The sequence below is a fragment of the Cupressus sempervirens genome, chromosome 9 (assembly GCF_028749045.1).
Source record: "Cupressus sempervirens isolate cs-2001-9-10 chromosome 9, ASM2874904v1, whole genome shotgun sequence".
Classification (NCBI taxonomy): domain Eukaryota; kingdom Viridiplantae; phylum Streptophyta; class Pinopsida; order Cupressales; family Cupressaceae; genus Cupressus; species Cupressus sempervirens.
The window spans coordinates 399696567-399712664 of NC_143126.1; positions in this window are offsets into that span (position 1 = coordinate 399696567).

Consider the following 16098-nt stretch of genomic DNA (forward strand, 5'->3'; position numbering starts at 1 on the left):
AGACATCATTATAGAATATTGTCTAACTAATATCTCAATGTTAGGTCCAATCAATGTATGTGTTCTACTCATGGTGATATACTCAAGTTTAGGAGATTGATTATCAAAGATCTTATCAACATATTGTTGTTTAAACAAAGGATTGGCCTATTCAGTAAATTACCATTTTATGTAAGGGCCTTTTGGTGGTGATGGTGATCTATCTGAGTCACCAAAGAATTTTGAGACTCAAGACAGGCTCTTACCTCTCTCAAATCATTCAACTACAAATTTTCTAGAACTCCTAGCTTTAATAAGCATCAATGTTTGTGATAGCAGAAGTATATTAGGTTTAAAACAAGACCACATTAAAAATTTTGTCTTAGTTTGTAGGTAGATGATAGTGGGTGAGTTACATGAAGGTATGATTCATCAAAGTAGTGGTGGCTAAATAGTCAAGATGATGGCTCTTATGGTAAAAGGTGTCACAACATAGTATACAATAATAGATGTAAGTATATGAGACTATTTTGGATTTAAATCAAGATGTTTAACTCAATTTCAAATAAAGTTTTCAGTTTCATATACAACTATCAAAGATGTAGGATAGGCTAGATAGTTTCTAGAAAAAAGATTAGATCATATACTTGACCAAATTGGTGAAATATCACTCACTATTTTGATAATTTATCTATAGACTTGCATGAGGATGTGCTTTCCTATGTGAGTAAATTCTAGTCTTATGTGAGTAAATGCTATGAATAGGTGAGTAAAATACTCTACCAGGTGATATTTTGCACTAGAGTGACATTTTAAAATCATAAATTTGGTAGTTTTTAAGAAATTAGTCATGTAGAAGAATGGTAGTTACCAAGCAAGAACTTGGTAGGCACTAGGCGAGTGAAAAAATATAGTAAACCCAGAGAATTTGACTCATGCAATATTTATCCATAAACTAGGAAGTTCGAAACCAAAATTTCTTAGTTTTTTATGATTTAAGAGAATTCATAAACAAATTTTGATAGTGTAACAACACTTTGATAACTCTTAGAGGTATCTAGATGAGTTTTGACAACAAATATCCCTAGACTTTGATATTTTTGACTATGTCACAAGTAAGTTCTTCCAGTGTAATGAAACAATAATGAGTCTCAAATATCTCAAAACTAGGTTTGATAGCTAACCTTCCTAGACAAGATAATTTTGATAGTGTAATAATGTAAAAGTGAATCTTAGATATGACAAGACTAATTTTACCAATACCATAATGTACAAAATATTAGTCAACAAGAAATTCCACAAGAAATAAAGCAATCTCATGGAATCAATATCATAGGGAGTTTAACCCAATGACCAATACATGACATATTTATGTTCAAGAATGTTTTCATGAGTATACAATAGTGAATAAAATTCAATAAAAAATCTACCTAAGGAAAAATTGGTAGAAGCCACAACCTTTGTCTCATAACTTGTCCATATATGTTCATCTTACATAGCCATGTCATCCCCTAGAGGGTGCTTGTGTTTTTGGTGTTTCCAAGGACTCAATAATATATGTTCAAAGGTTATCCTGTAATAGGGGCCAATTTCATATACCATCTTCAAACATTGAGGTGTATACCTATATTAAGGATACAAAGGAGAGATTCTTCCCCCTCCCTGTACAAAGGTGAACTAGGTAGCTTTTATCTTAGAGTTCTTAATTAGGATTTGATTTACAATTACCTCTTGTGGCCTTCTAAAGAAGGATTAAGGTATTTTTACACCCCTCACAAGAACTCAAATATAATATGGTCTTGTAAATGAGATTTAGAGTTCTATCCCCCACATAGATACCAGTCTATTTCATCATATTTCTATGAGTACAAGTATGAAAATGGTCTCACAACCAAGATTATAGCCTGATGGTCCCACACATTCACTAGAGTGAAATAGAAAAAAATAATTGTGTTACTTTATATTTTATTCTCAAATGTTTCTTGATTATGGTGGATCAGATTAGCTAGGTTATCTTGTTCCCACTTGGGTCATTCTCGTAATTATTTTTTAATTAGCAACGGACCCTATACTAGAGACTCACAAAGCTTTGAAAAAATTTCAAGGTCAAAATTTCTAATTTGACCAAGAAAAATGAGCATACTCTCCTATCCTTAAACTCCTCTTGAATGCACCTGAAAAATCTAGTAATTCAAACACTACCAATTCAATGTTTCTAGGTTTCTAATTGGCCCAAGAAGACCAACTACATAATTCCCTAACTTCTAAATTGAACAAACTTACAAAGTATTATGATTCCTAGAAATGAAATATAGCATGAAGGCATAATTTTTTCTTCAATTTTCTCAAGGCAACATGCAAAATAATTTTTCATTAGTCTTTATTTTATGAATGTATTTGACAATACATGTTGCAAAAATGCATCAAGTTGTTTCACAATTAGATCAACACAATGAACATAGGATAATTATTATTATCACCAAATTGTAAATTAAAACTTTGATATTTTCTTTCTGTCTATAAAATGATACAAAAATAGATGTCAAAAATTACATGAGAATTCACAATTGCCAAGCAAGTAAGTATTATCTCATGTAAGACAAGATGTAACTCTAGGTGATAGTTTTTTTAGGTCAATGTCTCGTGTGAGTCAAAATGGCCCATCATGTGAGTCTTCTCAAAAACTTGATTCTCTTGCAAGCCCAAATTCTTTTTTGTATGATACTTGAACAAAATCATTAAGAAAATAACAAAAAATATGAAAATATGCAAAAATGAAGCTAAAAATTTGATTTTTGGCCCCAAAATAGGCACCATAAATGTGTTTGTGGAAATTATACCTATAACTATAAACAAAACACCTCACATGGTTAGTAAAATGACATAATCATACTATATGTAAAAAACCATGAGAAAGTGACTTATTGCCTTCTAGTCAATATGATTATGATGCTCTTAGATTTTCAAGTATTTTTCAGTGATTATAGATGTTGTTGAAATAAAGGATTTAATATGAACATAATCTAATCTATCTTTTTGGATTTTGTATGCAATAATATGAATGAGTCTAGATGGTTTAATTAAGAATACAATTAAAATCTATATGAACTTAGTAAAAGAAATGATCTCAATAAAAGTGATGCAAAATATCTCTAGAGAAAGTTCAACATTATAACTTTACTCTTCAATTGCACATAAGAAATGAAGGTTAGGAAGTCTTCTTTTATAGGACCCAAGTATTAGTTCAAGTTGAGTTCAACATGCACCTCCTATTGATCAAATACCTTAGGAGGTGGAAGTACAACTTTCTTCCCCTTATTAGGAGTGATATGAGAGTTGACTCTAGTATATTAGAGTTATATTGCTCGATCAATCGACTCTCTTTTTATAGAAATGATATAAGAGCTCCCTTGACTTTCTTTTTTGATTTATGCATTGTGGAGTTAACTCTTTTATTTAGTTTTTGATTTCATGTTATATAATTGAACTCAAGTTTGCACTTAAACTCTATTTTTGTATTGTTTTCATCAATTTTAGAATTTTGAGAAGGTAATTAAATATTTATCTCATTTAGTATGATTTTATCAATTTATGAATATTTAATTCATTAACTAATTTTTTTAGAGATTTAATTCAATTTATTTATTTTTTAATTCATTTTTCAAGTGTAACTAGAAAATGGGTTCAATTTAATTAATGTGCTAGGACATTGAATTAAATTAATTGATTTAGGATGATTTAAATGACAATGAATGTCAATATTTAGGATTTAATTGATTTTTTAGGATTATTACAAGTAAAATATTATATGCAATTTGATACTCTAATCATATAAGGTGGTAGAAATATATTTCCTTTTGATTAGGACTTTAATTATTTTAGGTCAATAATTGAGTTTAGGGGCATTTATTTTATAAGACCATTTTTTTGCAATCGTAATATCAACATTTGTGATTAAGTGATGATAATTAAGTTATCAATGGCTATGATGAATCAAACCATCAAGAATATCGATGAAGGTCAATGATATTAATAAAGGAAAGAACCAAATCCTCATCATTAGTCGAAACATTGTTAACAAGAAGATTTTATTAATTATTAGATATAAAATAATTGAGTAATATAATTACAAGAATGTGATTTGTATATGATGGACAATGATTGGAATTGAGCTAGGAAAAGGTATGTAAAGACATTGATTATCATAACAAAGAGGTGTGACAACTTCAATAAGGATCTTATTTGTTTTTTAGATAGAATAGTAAAAGAGGGACATATGTCTTTCTTAGACCTTGGACATGTCTCTTGGAGGTATCCTATCTAATTGTGAGTCATAAGAATGATATCTTTAGCATAATTCAAAAGACTATATCTGAAATGACAAGAGGATTAAGTTAATGAGGTTCACATATTTCTAAATGGATAGACATTATTTTTTAATGTTACATGATCTATAGTATTGGAGCCATTTAGATGCATCTCTAATGCATCCTACACTAAAGTTGTTCATCCAAATAGAAGGGTTAAATAAAAGGAATCAAGAGAGGACACATAATTCTAGACACAATTTAGAACATAATGGACTAGACCTCAACCCAATACTTTGACTATGAATCTAAAAGATGAATTGAATAAAGTAATCTAAGATTGAGAAGAAAATTCCCAAACTCTTAGCAACAATAGTAAAGTAGGCTACTTTTCCCATCACTATATTACATTCTTGGAGAAAAATTTCTTCCATGATTGTAACCATGTGAGAAGGGTTTACTTTCATATCAGAGGGAGTACCTAGTGGATATTATTCAATTAATATTTGAGGATCTTATTCATATTGGTTTAGATGTAATGGCTCATGTTTAGATGTTTCTATATTGATTAGGTATACGTACATTTGGATCATCACCTCTCCACTTCTATCATGAGATGGAAATTGCATCAATGAGATATGATGAATGACATCCTCTTGGAAAATTATAGAAATCAAAGGAGTAGGATTTATGGTATGGAGTCCCATGTATGTAGGCTAGAAGGTATTTATGTTGATACATAGGTTGTGATATAATTGGATAGATGGATACATGTCAAAGAATGTGAAGAAAAAATATAATAGTATTAGAGATATGGTGTAAAGGAATTTTATTCAATTTTTGAACATTAGTATTGATGATCAAATGGATGATATTCTCTCCAAGCCCCTTGCTAGAGTGAAGTTTATGCATTTTGTAGACAAGCTTAGATTTGTCCAAAATGAAGTGATTGCTAAGAGGGGGTCTCAGCTTTAGTAATTCCTTGATATTTAGCATTCTTCTATACAAGAGAAGTCTAAGTTTTTATCCCCAGTAACATTCATTTTTGTGAGATAATTATAATATTTTAGCCTTTTCAGTATTCTTCTTTGCTAGAGAAGTCTAATTTTCCTCCCTTGTAGTATTCTTCTCTGCAAGAGAAGTTTAAGGTTTCAACCCCCATAGAATTTTTATTTGCAAGAGAAGTATGAGGCTTTAGTCAGCAAATCATTTTTCTTTATGAGAGAATTCTAAGGTTTTATCCCTTGTAGAATTCTTCTTTGTGAGAGAATTATAATGTATCAGCCCTCGTAGCATTCTTCTTTGTGAGATATGTATGAGGTTTCAATCTTGTAGCACTCTTCTCTATGAGAAAGTTTTATGTATAATCCCTTCCTCCACCCTTTGGGAGTACTTAGGTGGATGTCACATGAGTAACTCCATGGCTAAACACTTGATTGAGTAGCCATTGTGAACACTACTCTATAACTCATAAATCATAGTACATCTTCTTTAGCTAAGAGGGAGTGTTGATAGAATAGCAATGGCATTATATTTATGACAAATTATTATGATATAATAATTGTATTGATAATATAATAATCATATTAATAATATTATTAAACTTAATAATATAATTATTTGTATTAATTAATGGCTTAAGAGTGATGACTTTTGGTCAAGGAACACCACCAATATATTTAGGAAAGATCAAATCTTCCTCTTGGAAATAACCCAATACAACATCAAAATTTAATGAAATAAATATATAATTGAATAAAACAATAGAGAGAAAAATTTATATCTTGGGAAAAATAGATCCAAATAAGCTATGAAACTATAAAAATGATCCAAGATAGGTCCTTAATATACTTTGATCATCACAAATGATAACTTGACAATATGAAGAACTATTCGATTGATCTCCTAGATTGTGCAAACTAGAAACTAGCAACAATAGTAAACATAATATTATTGGTTGATGCAAGATTTCTCTAAACCCAAGATGTTCCTACATCAAACACCCAAGGTTCATGAAAAGAAAGTCTCTTATTTTGATTCTTGAGAAGAATCGAGATGATCCAACTCAACTTGAGAAATCCATCAAGTATCTTTAACTAGTACATCTTTTTACTTGCTCAAATAACCTTTGTACTCTTCACCCTTTTTACTCCTTCCAACTCTATTGTTCAATAATTTTTTCTATCATGTCTAAATACTTCTTAGGATTTTGTTTCATATTTGAGTTTTCATTTGAAATCTTGTAGTGCCTCTCCCATTTGATTTATGCAAGTCATTCTAATGGATGTAACCTTGATAATCTTGCTTTTGGGTTATCATTTTGAGACCAATGAGTAGTCTACACCCTTGGTGTGATTGGATTTATGTTATGGTATCAATGGGTTGGTTATTCTTTATGTATGATTGATGTGTTTATGACAATTAATGGCTTGTTGGATTCATTAATGTTGTGTACGTGCTATGAATATTTATCTAGTTCTTTCATTATACTTATGTAATGATGTAAATAGATTATTTAAATGATTATTTAAAAGAAAGTAATTAGATTCTTTATTAAGTGCTTATGAGTAATGGTTGCTTCATCTATTATATATTACGCATCTAAACTTGATTATATTAATTTACTATGCATGACTTATAATATTCTCAATAGTGGTACATGTAGTTAGTGATCAGACCTCTCATGTTGAGCCAATATCATCCCTGTATGGGTGTGTTGGTGTTTTAAAACTATAGGTTTCAAAAACCCAATGATGAGAACAAAATGTATCTAGGGGAAGCTAATTCCCATGTTCAACATACCCATTCAAACATCAAGACTAACTATAAGGCTATACTCCTTCTTTTTTAGGCTTCGCAAAACCTAGGTAGGTGAACCTATAGATTCTTTTATATGGTACTAGTTCCAAAAGCATACAATCTAAATCTATACAAAGTAAATAAAACCTTGAATCTTCTATTGCTTATGCAAAAAATCATGGACATGAAATAACTAATAACATGACTCATGAACTTGATAAACTAAGTGAAGGAAACTCTTTTCATCTCTTCAACAAAAAGGGAAAATACTTTGATTAATGTGTTGATTATTAGCAAAACCAAGGTATGGATAAAAAACATATAGATCTTTTAGCTAACTAGTTCTTTATCTATTAGGAAATTCCACAAATCACTAACACACATCCTTAGAAATCATTGATACATCTCACATATCAAGACTCTAGATATATCCATTCACTTTGTGAATTAGACATTTGTATCCATTATGAACCTCATACTCAACCTATCCTTTTGTGAAATCTACAACCCTATCAAATATCAAGCATTTACTTGGCTCTTTGTTCCAACAACAAAACATATTGATAAATACAACTTAAAAGGAGTTTCAACTAGGTTTAAGTGCTTTGTTTAGAAACCATAAAACATTATAGACAACCCATATAAGAGACAAGAAAATAGACTAAAGATAAAACTCAATTGCTACATTTTATTGAAACAAATACATGAGGATGCATGAAATTAACTCATAAAATAAAAATAGTTGAATAGACTAGGAGTATCTATAAAACTCCATTAATTATTGTTCATATACAAAGAGAAATCTTGGGCATGAATGGTGGAATGATAGTTAGAGCACTACTCAATAGTCTAGAAATAGCCAACAATTAACAACCTTAGAAAAATAGAAGAGAAGAGATTAAAAATAATGGGGGAGATCCCAAATCTACTATGATGTTTCCATTTGTCCACTTGAAAAACATCCATTTGATGATGTAATACTTCTCTCTACTCTCTTCCTATAATTGAAAATTAGATCTTTATCAATGTTGATTAAGAATGCTTGAAATATCTTTAAAATGATGGAAACATAATTGATTTGTAAGAAGACAAAAAATTGTTGATAAAACTCAAGCCAAAACCCATGCAGCCATATGATTTTAGATGCAAAAGAACATTTCTAAGAACATTTCCCCAAAAATCTTGAGCCAAAAAACTTTCCTAGTTGCTTTCCAACTAATTTTGAATCACAATCATGAAAAACACTCATTCTGTTGAGAATGCTCTAATTTTTAGAAAACTACTTATAACTTATGTTGCTGAATACCTATACACATTATGAATGCATATCTAGAAAGTTCAGCTTTTTCCCTTTCCAAAGGTATATTGTACTCCATATTTTGGATAAAAATGGTGCTCCTAGTGCTCATTTGAAAAATTAGGCTCTTGGCCATGAACATGCTTTAAAAAGTTGAAAATTTTTAAAATTATATATTTTGAACTATACAAAATTTCAAATTCACTTTAAATTTTCAACTCCTTAGAATGTACACTTAGGAATGAGAGAATATTGAATTTTAAAATCTCATAATTTTTTATTAATTTACCTTATTCTTTTGATCCCTAGGTGCCATGTATCAACTCCTTATTGGCTATCTCATCAAGCAGGCCCTATATCTTCTTAATCATAAGTTTGGAACCTTGGGAATTTGGCCTTCCAAACTTATGAACCTCCCAATCTTATATCTCTTGATCTCTCAAAAAAGTGTATTCCTTGTAGCTTTAGATTTCAACCATCCTAGCATTTCTTAGCATATTTTAAGCATGACTTCATAAATTCAAACTTTAACATCTTTGATCTTATGATTGGCATGAGATCCTAACTCTTCATCTTAAGCCTTACAATCTTGTAAGAATTTGGCTTAGGCCAAAAATCACCCAAGAACAAAGAACTCAACACAAGCACATAGTAGACCAATAGAGAGAGTATGATCAGAATGACCATATTCATTCAATATGCCATATATGTCATCACAAGAGTACACTAGGAGTGCCTATATAAAAAGGCCTTTGGAGAGCTTCTAGAATGCATAGAAGTCAACATCATGATAAGTCATACAACCAAGCATATTCCCACCAGATATGGGTTATCCTCCATTAAGCAAGGAATTAAGTATGATGATGTAAGGATAAGCCTACAATGGTGTAGCATGAAAATCAATGGTGTAGACAACATGTGCTAAATAAGGAGTGTGAATAACTATGTTGTCCTCTATATGACAACTCAGTGAATGATGTGAACTCTTGTGTTGTAGACACAATGTGCATAATTAGAGTTGTGTAACACATGAGAGTACACAAACTCCTAAGTGTCTCACCTAAATAAATAATAAAATAATGCAAAATAATAAAATAATGCATCAAAAGTAAACTTAAATTAGTGTAATAAGTAAATACTTATTTACACCTTAAGTGCAACTTAGGGGAATGCCCTTAAGCTTACAAAAACTAGGATGCAATGCAAGATGGGTCCTGACTACTAGGCCATGTTAGGTACCTATATACATAATGATATGCAACCTCTCATAAAGTAGAGAAAGAGGGAAAGCCTCATGGTAAAAACCCTCCCCCCAAAAAAGAGATGAATAGGGATGCATGGATGGATAGAGTAATCAAGACCCTCCATTATGACATACATCCAGTATATGCATAAGAGAATGATGAGAAGAGGAAGAGAGATAGGATAGGCTCCCCCCCAAAGAAGAATGCCTACCAATGACTGCTCAGATAAAGAAGCTGATCCAAGACTATAGAATGGTGTTCCTCCCCTTAGGATGAAACAATGCCAAAGGTATAGATGAGATTCTTCCTCTATGCATGGAAATAATCCCATCGATAAGTGATATCTCTGAAACCTACTCAACTGGTTGAAGAACCTATCTCAAAGAACTATATTTCTCTACAATTGATGAAGAACCTTGTTGCAACTACTGATCATAAGCATCCACAATCACTTCAACCTATGACAATTGATCATGTAGAGAATGAACAAGAGGGTTAGACGGTGTCCTCCTGACAACTGAAGAAGGTGATTCTACATCAAGAAGAAGAGGCAAATCATCAATATTGTCCCCCAAATCTATCACTAAAGCTAGATATAGAAGACTAAATGTACCCTATTGTGCTATACCTATCACTATGGCTATGTATGCATGTGGACTATACTAATGTAGTGACCTCTCACTGCAACTATCAATAGAACCCCATGTATCTGAATTTGTTGAAGCACTATCGTTGGCGTCACTATTAGTTTGCACTATATATGATGTGTAGAGAGGATTAGAGGACAAGCTTGGTGAACTTTCCTCAAAGTGTACATCCTTCTCCACAAAAATCTTATGTATCTCAAGATCTAGAAGTCTATATGCCTTCACACTATCTTCATAACCAATGAAAGTACAAGGCCAAGATGACTGTGCCTTGCATCCCCTGGAAGATCTATTTGCCCATGCAAGACAACCAAAGACTCTAAAGTGTGTCATAATAGGTTTTTTACCACAAGGTTTTTTGCCACACCATGCCTCAAAAGGGGTTTTTCCATCTAAGGCTAGATGAGGAGATCGAATAAGAATGTGAGTGGCACTACTAATTGCATCAACTTCTAACTATGGATTTAGAGACCCTACTTGTATCATGCAACTTACCATAGACTTAAGTGTTTGGATCCTCAATGCTACAACATCTGTGTTATGCAGACTGAATGCTAGTGGAGTTTAAAGATCAATTCCCTCAAGCCTACAAAAGTTTGTGAGTCTTTTGTTCACATGCATGCTTCCATTTTCCATTTGGAGAATTTTGATGGCTTTCCTAGATTTTTGTTCAACATGAGTCTTGAAGGCTAGAAACTTGTCCAACACTTTATTCTTATTATGAACAAAGTGGACCCAAGTGTATCTTGAAAAGTCATCAACAAAAGTCAGTATATATCAACCTTGGCTAAATACAAAAGGACCTACTAATACCATGTGAACCATCTGTAGAACACCTAGTGCTCTTGAAGAATTCCCTCTCTATAACTTCCCTTTTGGATGCATATCCACTAAATCTATTGAACATTCACTGTGGGAAAAGTTGATTTGAGGTAGACCTTTGACTATTCTATTTGTGCAAACTTGTTGAAGGTTGCAGAAGTCAAGATGAACATACCACTCATGCCATAATTGCATGTTTGAATTAGATTGTGATAACAAGTCCTTTGAAGGAGACTTGGGTACAAAATGGGAGAAAGAGTACAACCTTTCTTTATGATTCACTTTCCCCACTACAACCAAGGAGTCATCTTTAAGACTGTACACCTTAACTAAGTCTGGAAGGAACTCAACTCTATGCCCATCTCCAAGGTGAGTGATTTGGTAGATTGATAGGAGATTTGAACTTAGGTTTGGAACATAGAGAACATCTTGAAACTCTCCATTTTTCATTTTCACATTTCCTTTTCCTTCAACTTCCATTTTTTTATCATCTCCCATGAAGATGTGTGATACCTTTGAGTTCTTCATTGAAGACAAATCCTCCTTTGAAGAAGCCATGTGATATAAGGCACCTGAGTCAAATATCCATTCGTTAGAAGAATTCAAATTTTCCATGAGTGCTTGCCCTTTTCCCTTTGAATTTAAAGAAGACCCTTTATCCTTATAAGCATTAGGTAGTGGAATATTATGTTTCCTCATGATGTTGGTCAATTCATCAATCTTCTTAAGATAACACTCATGTTCTTCATGACTCGATTTCTTGTAATAGGCATACTTTTTCTTCTCCTTATTGTTGTCCCCCTTCTTATTGGAATTCGAGGACTTGCCATGTTGATTGGATTATAGTGTTGTCTTTTCTACATCTTTTGAATATTTGTTCTTCCATTTCTTCTTCTTACGCTTTCCTTGATTTGAATATTGTCTAGTTAAATTTTGAGAACCCTCATTGTTGGCCACCAATGCTTTAGACTGAGGTGATTTGAGAATCCCCATTGATTTCAACTTCTTTTCTTCAGTATCCAATAGATCAGCATATTCATCAAAAGTGAATTTCTTATAGGTAGACTCTAAGGTAGTCTTTGAGGTGTTAAAAGAAGATATGAATGTGGAATATTCTAATTGTAGCTTGTTATGTATGAGATAGATCAATCTATCATATTTGATAAGACTCCCACAATCAATAAGCTTTGTCCTTAATTCATTCACCTTAATGATGAAATCATGTATTGAATCATATGACTTAGGATCTAAGGAGACAAGCTCATCTTAAATTTTGAAAACATCTTGTTTAGACACTTTACCATAAAGGTTTTCGAGGGTATCCCAAGCTTCCTTGAATGTAGAACACTTCTTAATCTGATACATGATCTTATCATCAACCCCCAAACATATATCACCTAGGGCTTTCCTATCCATTGCTACCCATGCTGAAATATCACTTGCTGATACATTATCACATGTTGGTTTAGGAAGAGTACCATCTACATATTAAGAAACTCCATTATGCATTAAGTAATACCACATTTTAATGGACCATGTAGCATAGTTATGAGGAGTTAATGTTGGAAACTTAAAATTGCCCATAATGCAAAAAATGAAAGAAAAGTGCAAAAAAGATAGAACACAACATTGAGAACACCCCCCTTTTCACTAAATCAAGAAATCCCCCCCCCCCCAAAAAAAAAAAGATGCTTTGGGCACTTTATCAGTAGTGCGATTACAATGGACCAATTGCCAATTTTGGCCTTTGTGAACTTCTAATTTTTCTTGTTACAACCTCTTAATAGATTACAAATCTAGAACTTTACAATGTGCTACAATTCTGAAGCAATACAAAGAAAAAAAAGGCCCTATTACTGAAAGTAACACTTTTGTCCACACAACCCTACAATATGACTGAGGATCTAGAAAGTAGATAAAAAATAATGCACTTTCAAAAAAATGGAACCTATTTTTGACTATAGATGTGCCTTTATGGAGTGTTTGAAGTTGAAAAATACAGGATTATGTAGGTACAATCACCAAAAAATGTAATTTCTAAATAATCCATGCACCAAAACTAGAAAAAAGCTACAACTATAAAAAGTTTAAGAAATTTTACCCAATTTCAAAAAAAAAATTCACCTGATTTGGAGTCCACATGTCTGAGTTATGGCCTCCCAAAGTCAAACTACAAAAATGAAAATCAATCTAGAGGGGGGTTGCATTAGCAAAAGATATGGTTAAATTTGATGGTCATACGGTTGTCACAATAGTTATAATTTTTCCTGGAATGATGGTCAAACAGCTATCAAGTTTATGTTCATGAAATTGATGACATCAACACATCTTTCTCCTATGATGATGTCAATAATGACATCAGTAGTACCAAATTTGTACAGATGGGTGACATGGAAAAAATTGTATTGTACAAATAGATGATGTGTATGATGACAGGGCTACTGATTAGGTGCTAACTTGATTGACAACTGTTTGTTGAGGTGGCTAGATTTGAGCCACTTGTCAGGCGGGTATTGGGCAGGCTAGGCATAGGAATTGCCACATGTCAACTATTCTCTTTCATGTGTCACCTGTCTAGTAGTGATGCATGGATGAAGTATATAGCCTGTTATTATGGGCTAGCAAGTTTGCGTAGGTGGCAAGTTGGACAGTCTGTTGTTGTTGAGTTGACTTATAGCTAGCAGGCATGATAGATGAATGGTCCATAGAACGCCACGTGTAGTAGTGTCGACGTAGTAGGCAAATGATGCAGAGCTACAAGTATGTCACCAAAAAGTTATATCGCTAGGAGTTTTTAAAAAAATAGTGAGCATGTTAAATAAAAAATGGCATCGGGTTCCTTTATTTGTGAGGGAAGTTGCAATTTTTAATCCCACATTGGTGGGAACAATGCAATATGCGTTGTTTAAAAAGAACCTTCCATAGGAAGTGAAGTAAAAGGCCCACCGAAGGGAGCTTTGGCTGTCGAGATAAGGTAAGGCTTGGCTGGGCTAAGTTTCGAGGCTAGAATTATTGTTAGGTTTTCAATGTGCTCGCATGTCACCGAATTTACCAAGTCTACCTAGAATATTTGTGCAATTCTAGGATTTGCCAAATTTGTATGGTGTATAGCCCATGTGCACATTTGGAATAAATTCCCATAGATTATAATAAAACCCTGCAATAATAAATCTAAATATTCTACCAAAATTACAGAGCTGAGCCGGGGTGTTACTACCCAGTTTAGCTAAAAAGATTTCTCTACCTATGCAACTAATAAATCCAAAAATACCTGTTTAGAAAATAAAATGTAGAGAAGTGAATTAATTCAAATTTGAAAATTAAGTAATTAGATCAATAAAATGACCATACCTAAACTGTAAATAAGGGCCTCTAGGTTCTAATTTGCAAAAAAAAATTGCCTCATGATCAACTTTTTCCTAGCATAGGAAAATTTATAGTTGATCTTCATTGAATCGATGCTGCAGATGCAACGGTGAGGTTAGATTTGGCTCTAGATGCTCCCAATTTCTATGGATGCTCTAGATTTCTGTCGAGGTGTTGAAGCATGAACTATCTTGAATGGCTATGTGTAGAAAATCTCCCTCAGCTTTCATACCATTCAAGAATTTGGTTTAAGCCAAAATTCACCCAAGAACAAAGAACTCAACATAATCACATAGTAGACCAATAGAGAGAGTATGATCAGAATGATGATATTTATTCAATATGCCAATCAGTGGTGTAGACAACATGTGCTAAATAAGGAGTGTGAATAACTATGTTGTCTACATGACAACTTAGTGAATGATGCAAATTCCTATGTTGTAGACACCATGTGCATAATTAGAGTTGCCTAACTCATGAGAGTACACAAACTCCTAAGTGTCTCACCTAAATAAATAATAAAATAATGCATTAACCTAAGTAAAGTTAGTGTAATAAGTAAATACTTATTTACACCAACAATCTCATGATTAGGCATAAGATTACAACTCCATTTCTTCTTACATCCAATCATACAAAAGCCTTAGATTTCTTGCCACATGTCATCCTTCATAATGTGTTTAGTTGCCCAAAATACCTCTTCCATGGTCACTAGTTGTCCTGTCCATGGGTCCCATGCATGTGAGCTTCACTTTTAAAATATGAGTGTCTTTCAAGACATAATGACTATGAGGATTGGGGTTTTTTAATAGTAAAATATGCCACTATTTTCCCAATGTGGGACAATAGGTAAAACAATTATTTTAGCAAATAGTGCATGTGTGCACCAACATATCCTTTGTGTGTAAATGATGATCCTCCCTACAGAATTTCTCCCATTTTGTGAAATTTTAGTTTGCACTATTTATCTTGACTTCCATGTTCATGTAAGTAAAATAAGCAGCATAATGGCATTCATCCCTCTCGCATTTTCACCTATTTTGACTCAATAAAATAAGAAAAACTCACTTGCTTTTCCCCATAGCTCTCTCAATAAACGTAAAGATCAAATTTCTCAAGGTTAAAAATGACATATGGAAAATCAAATAGTACCTATACTACTTTAGCCTTTGGTCAAAAGATATACATTCATATGATCTGGTATGGGAAGCTCTCGCATTCCTAGAGTTGTGAGAATTGTAGATTTTCCATGTCCATTGTGTCCAAGCAATCCATAGTGTCTTCCATAATTTTGTTGAAGCTCTGAATCATAATTAATTTGTGACCATGGAATTTGGCTAACAAAGAATTTTCATGAAAATTTTGGAGAAAGAGGATAGGAGAAAGGATACTGATGCATGTCCAATTAGATATAATCATGATGGATGTTTCACAAGCTACCTTATCTACATTAGTGATGGTTTTGTTATTCTACTCCATTGTCACTAACTTGGCACTCCTCTTTGTTGTACATCCAACCATGACCTAGTTTCGAGAAGACACAAGTATGGAATATTCTACACTCAAAAAGCTTGAGTGAGAAAAGATTTGGCAATCGATCAACATACTCAAGCCATAACTCACTCTTAGTAGTTTCT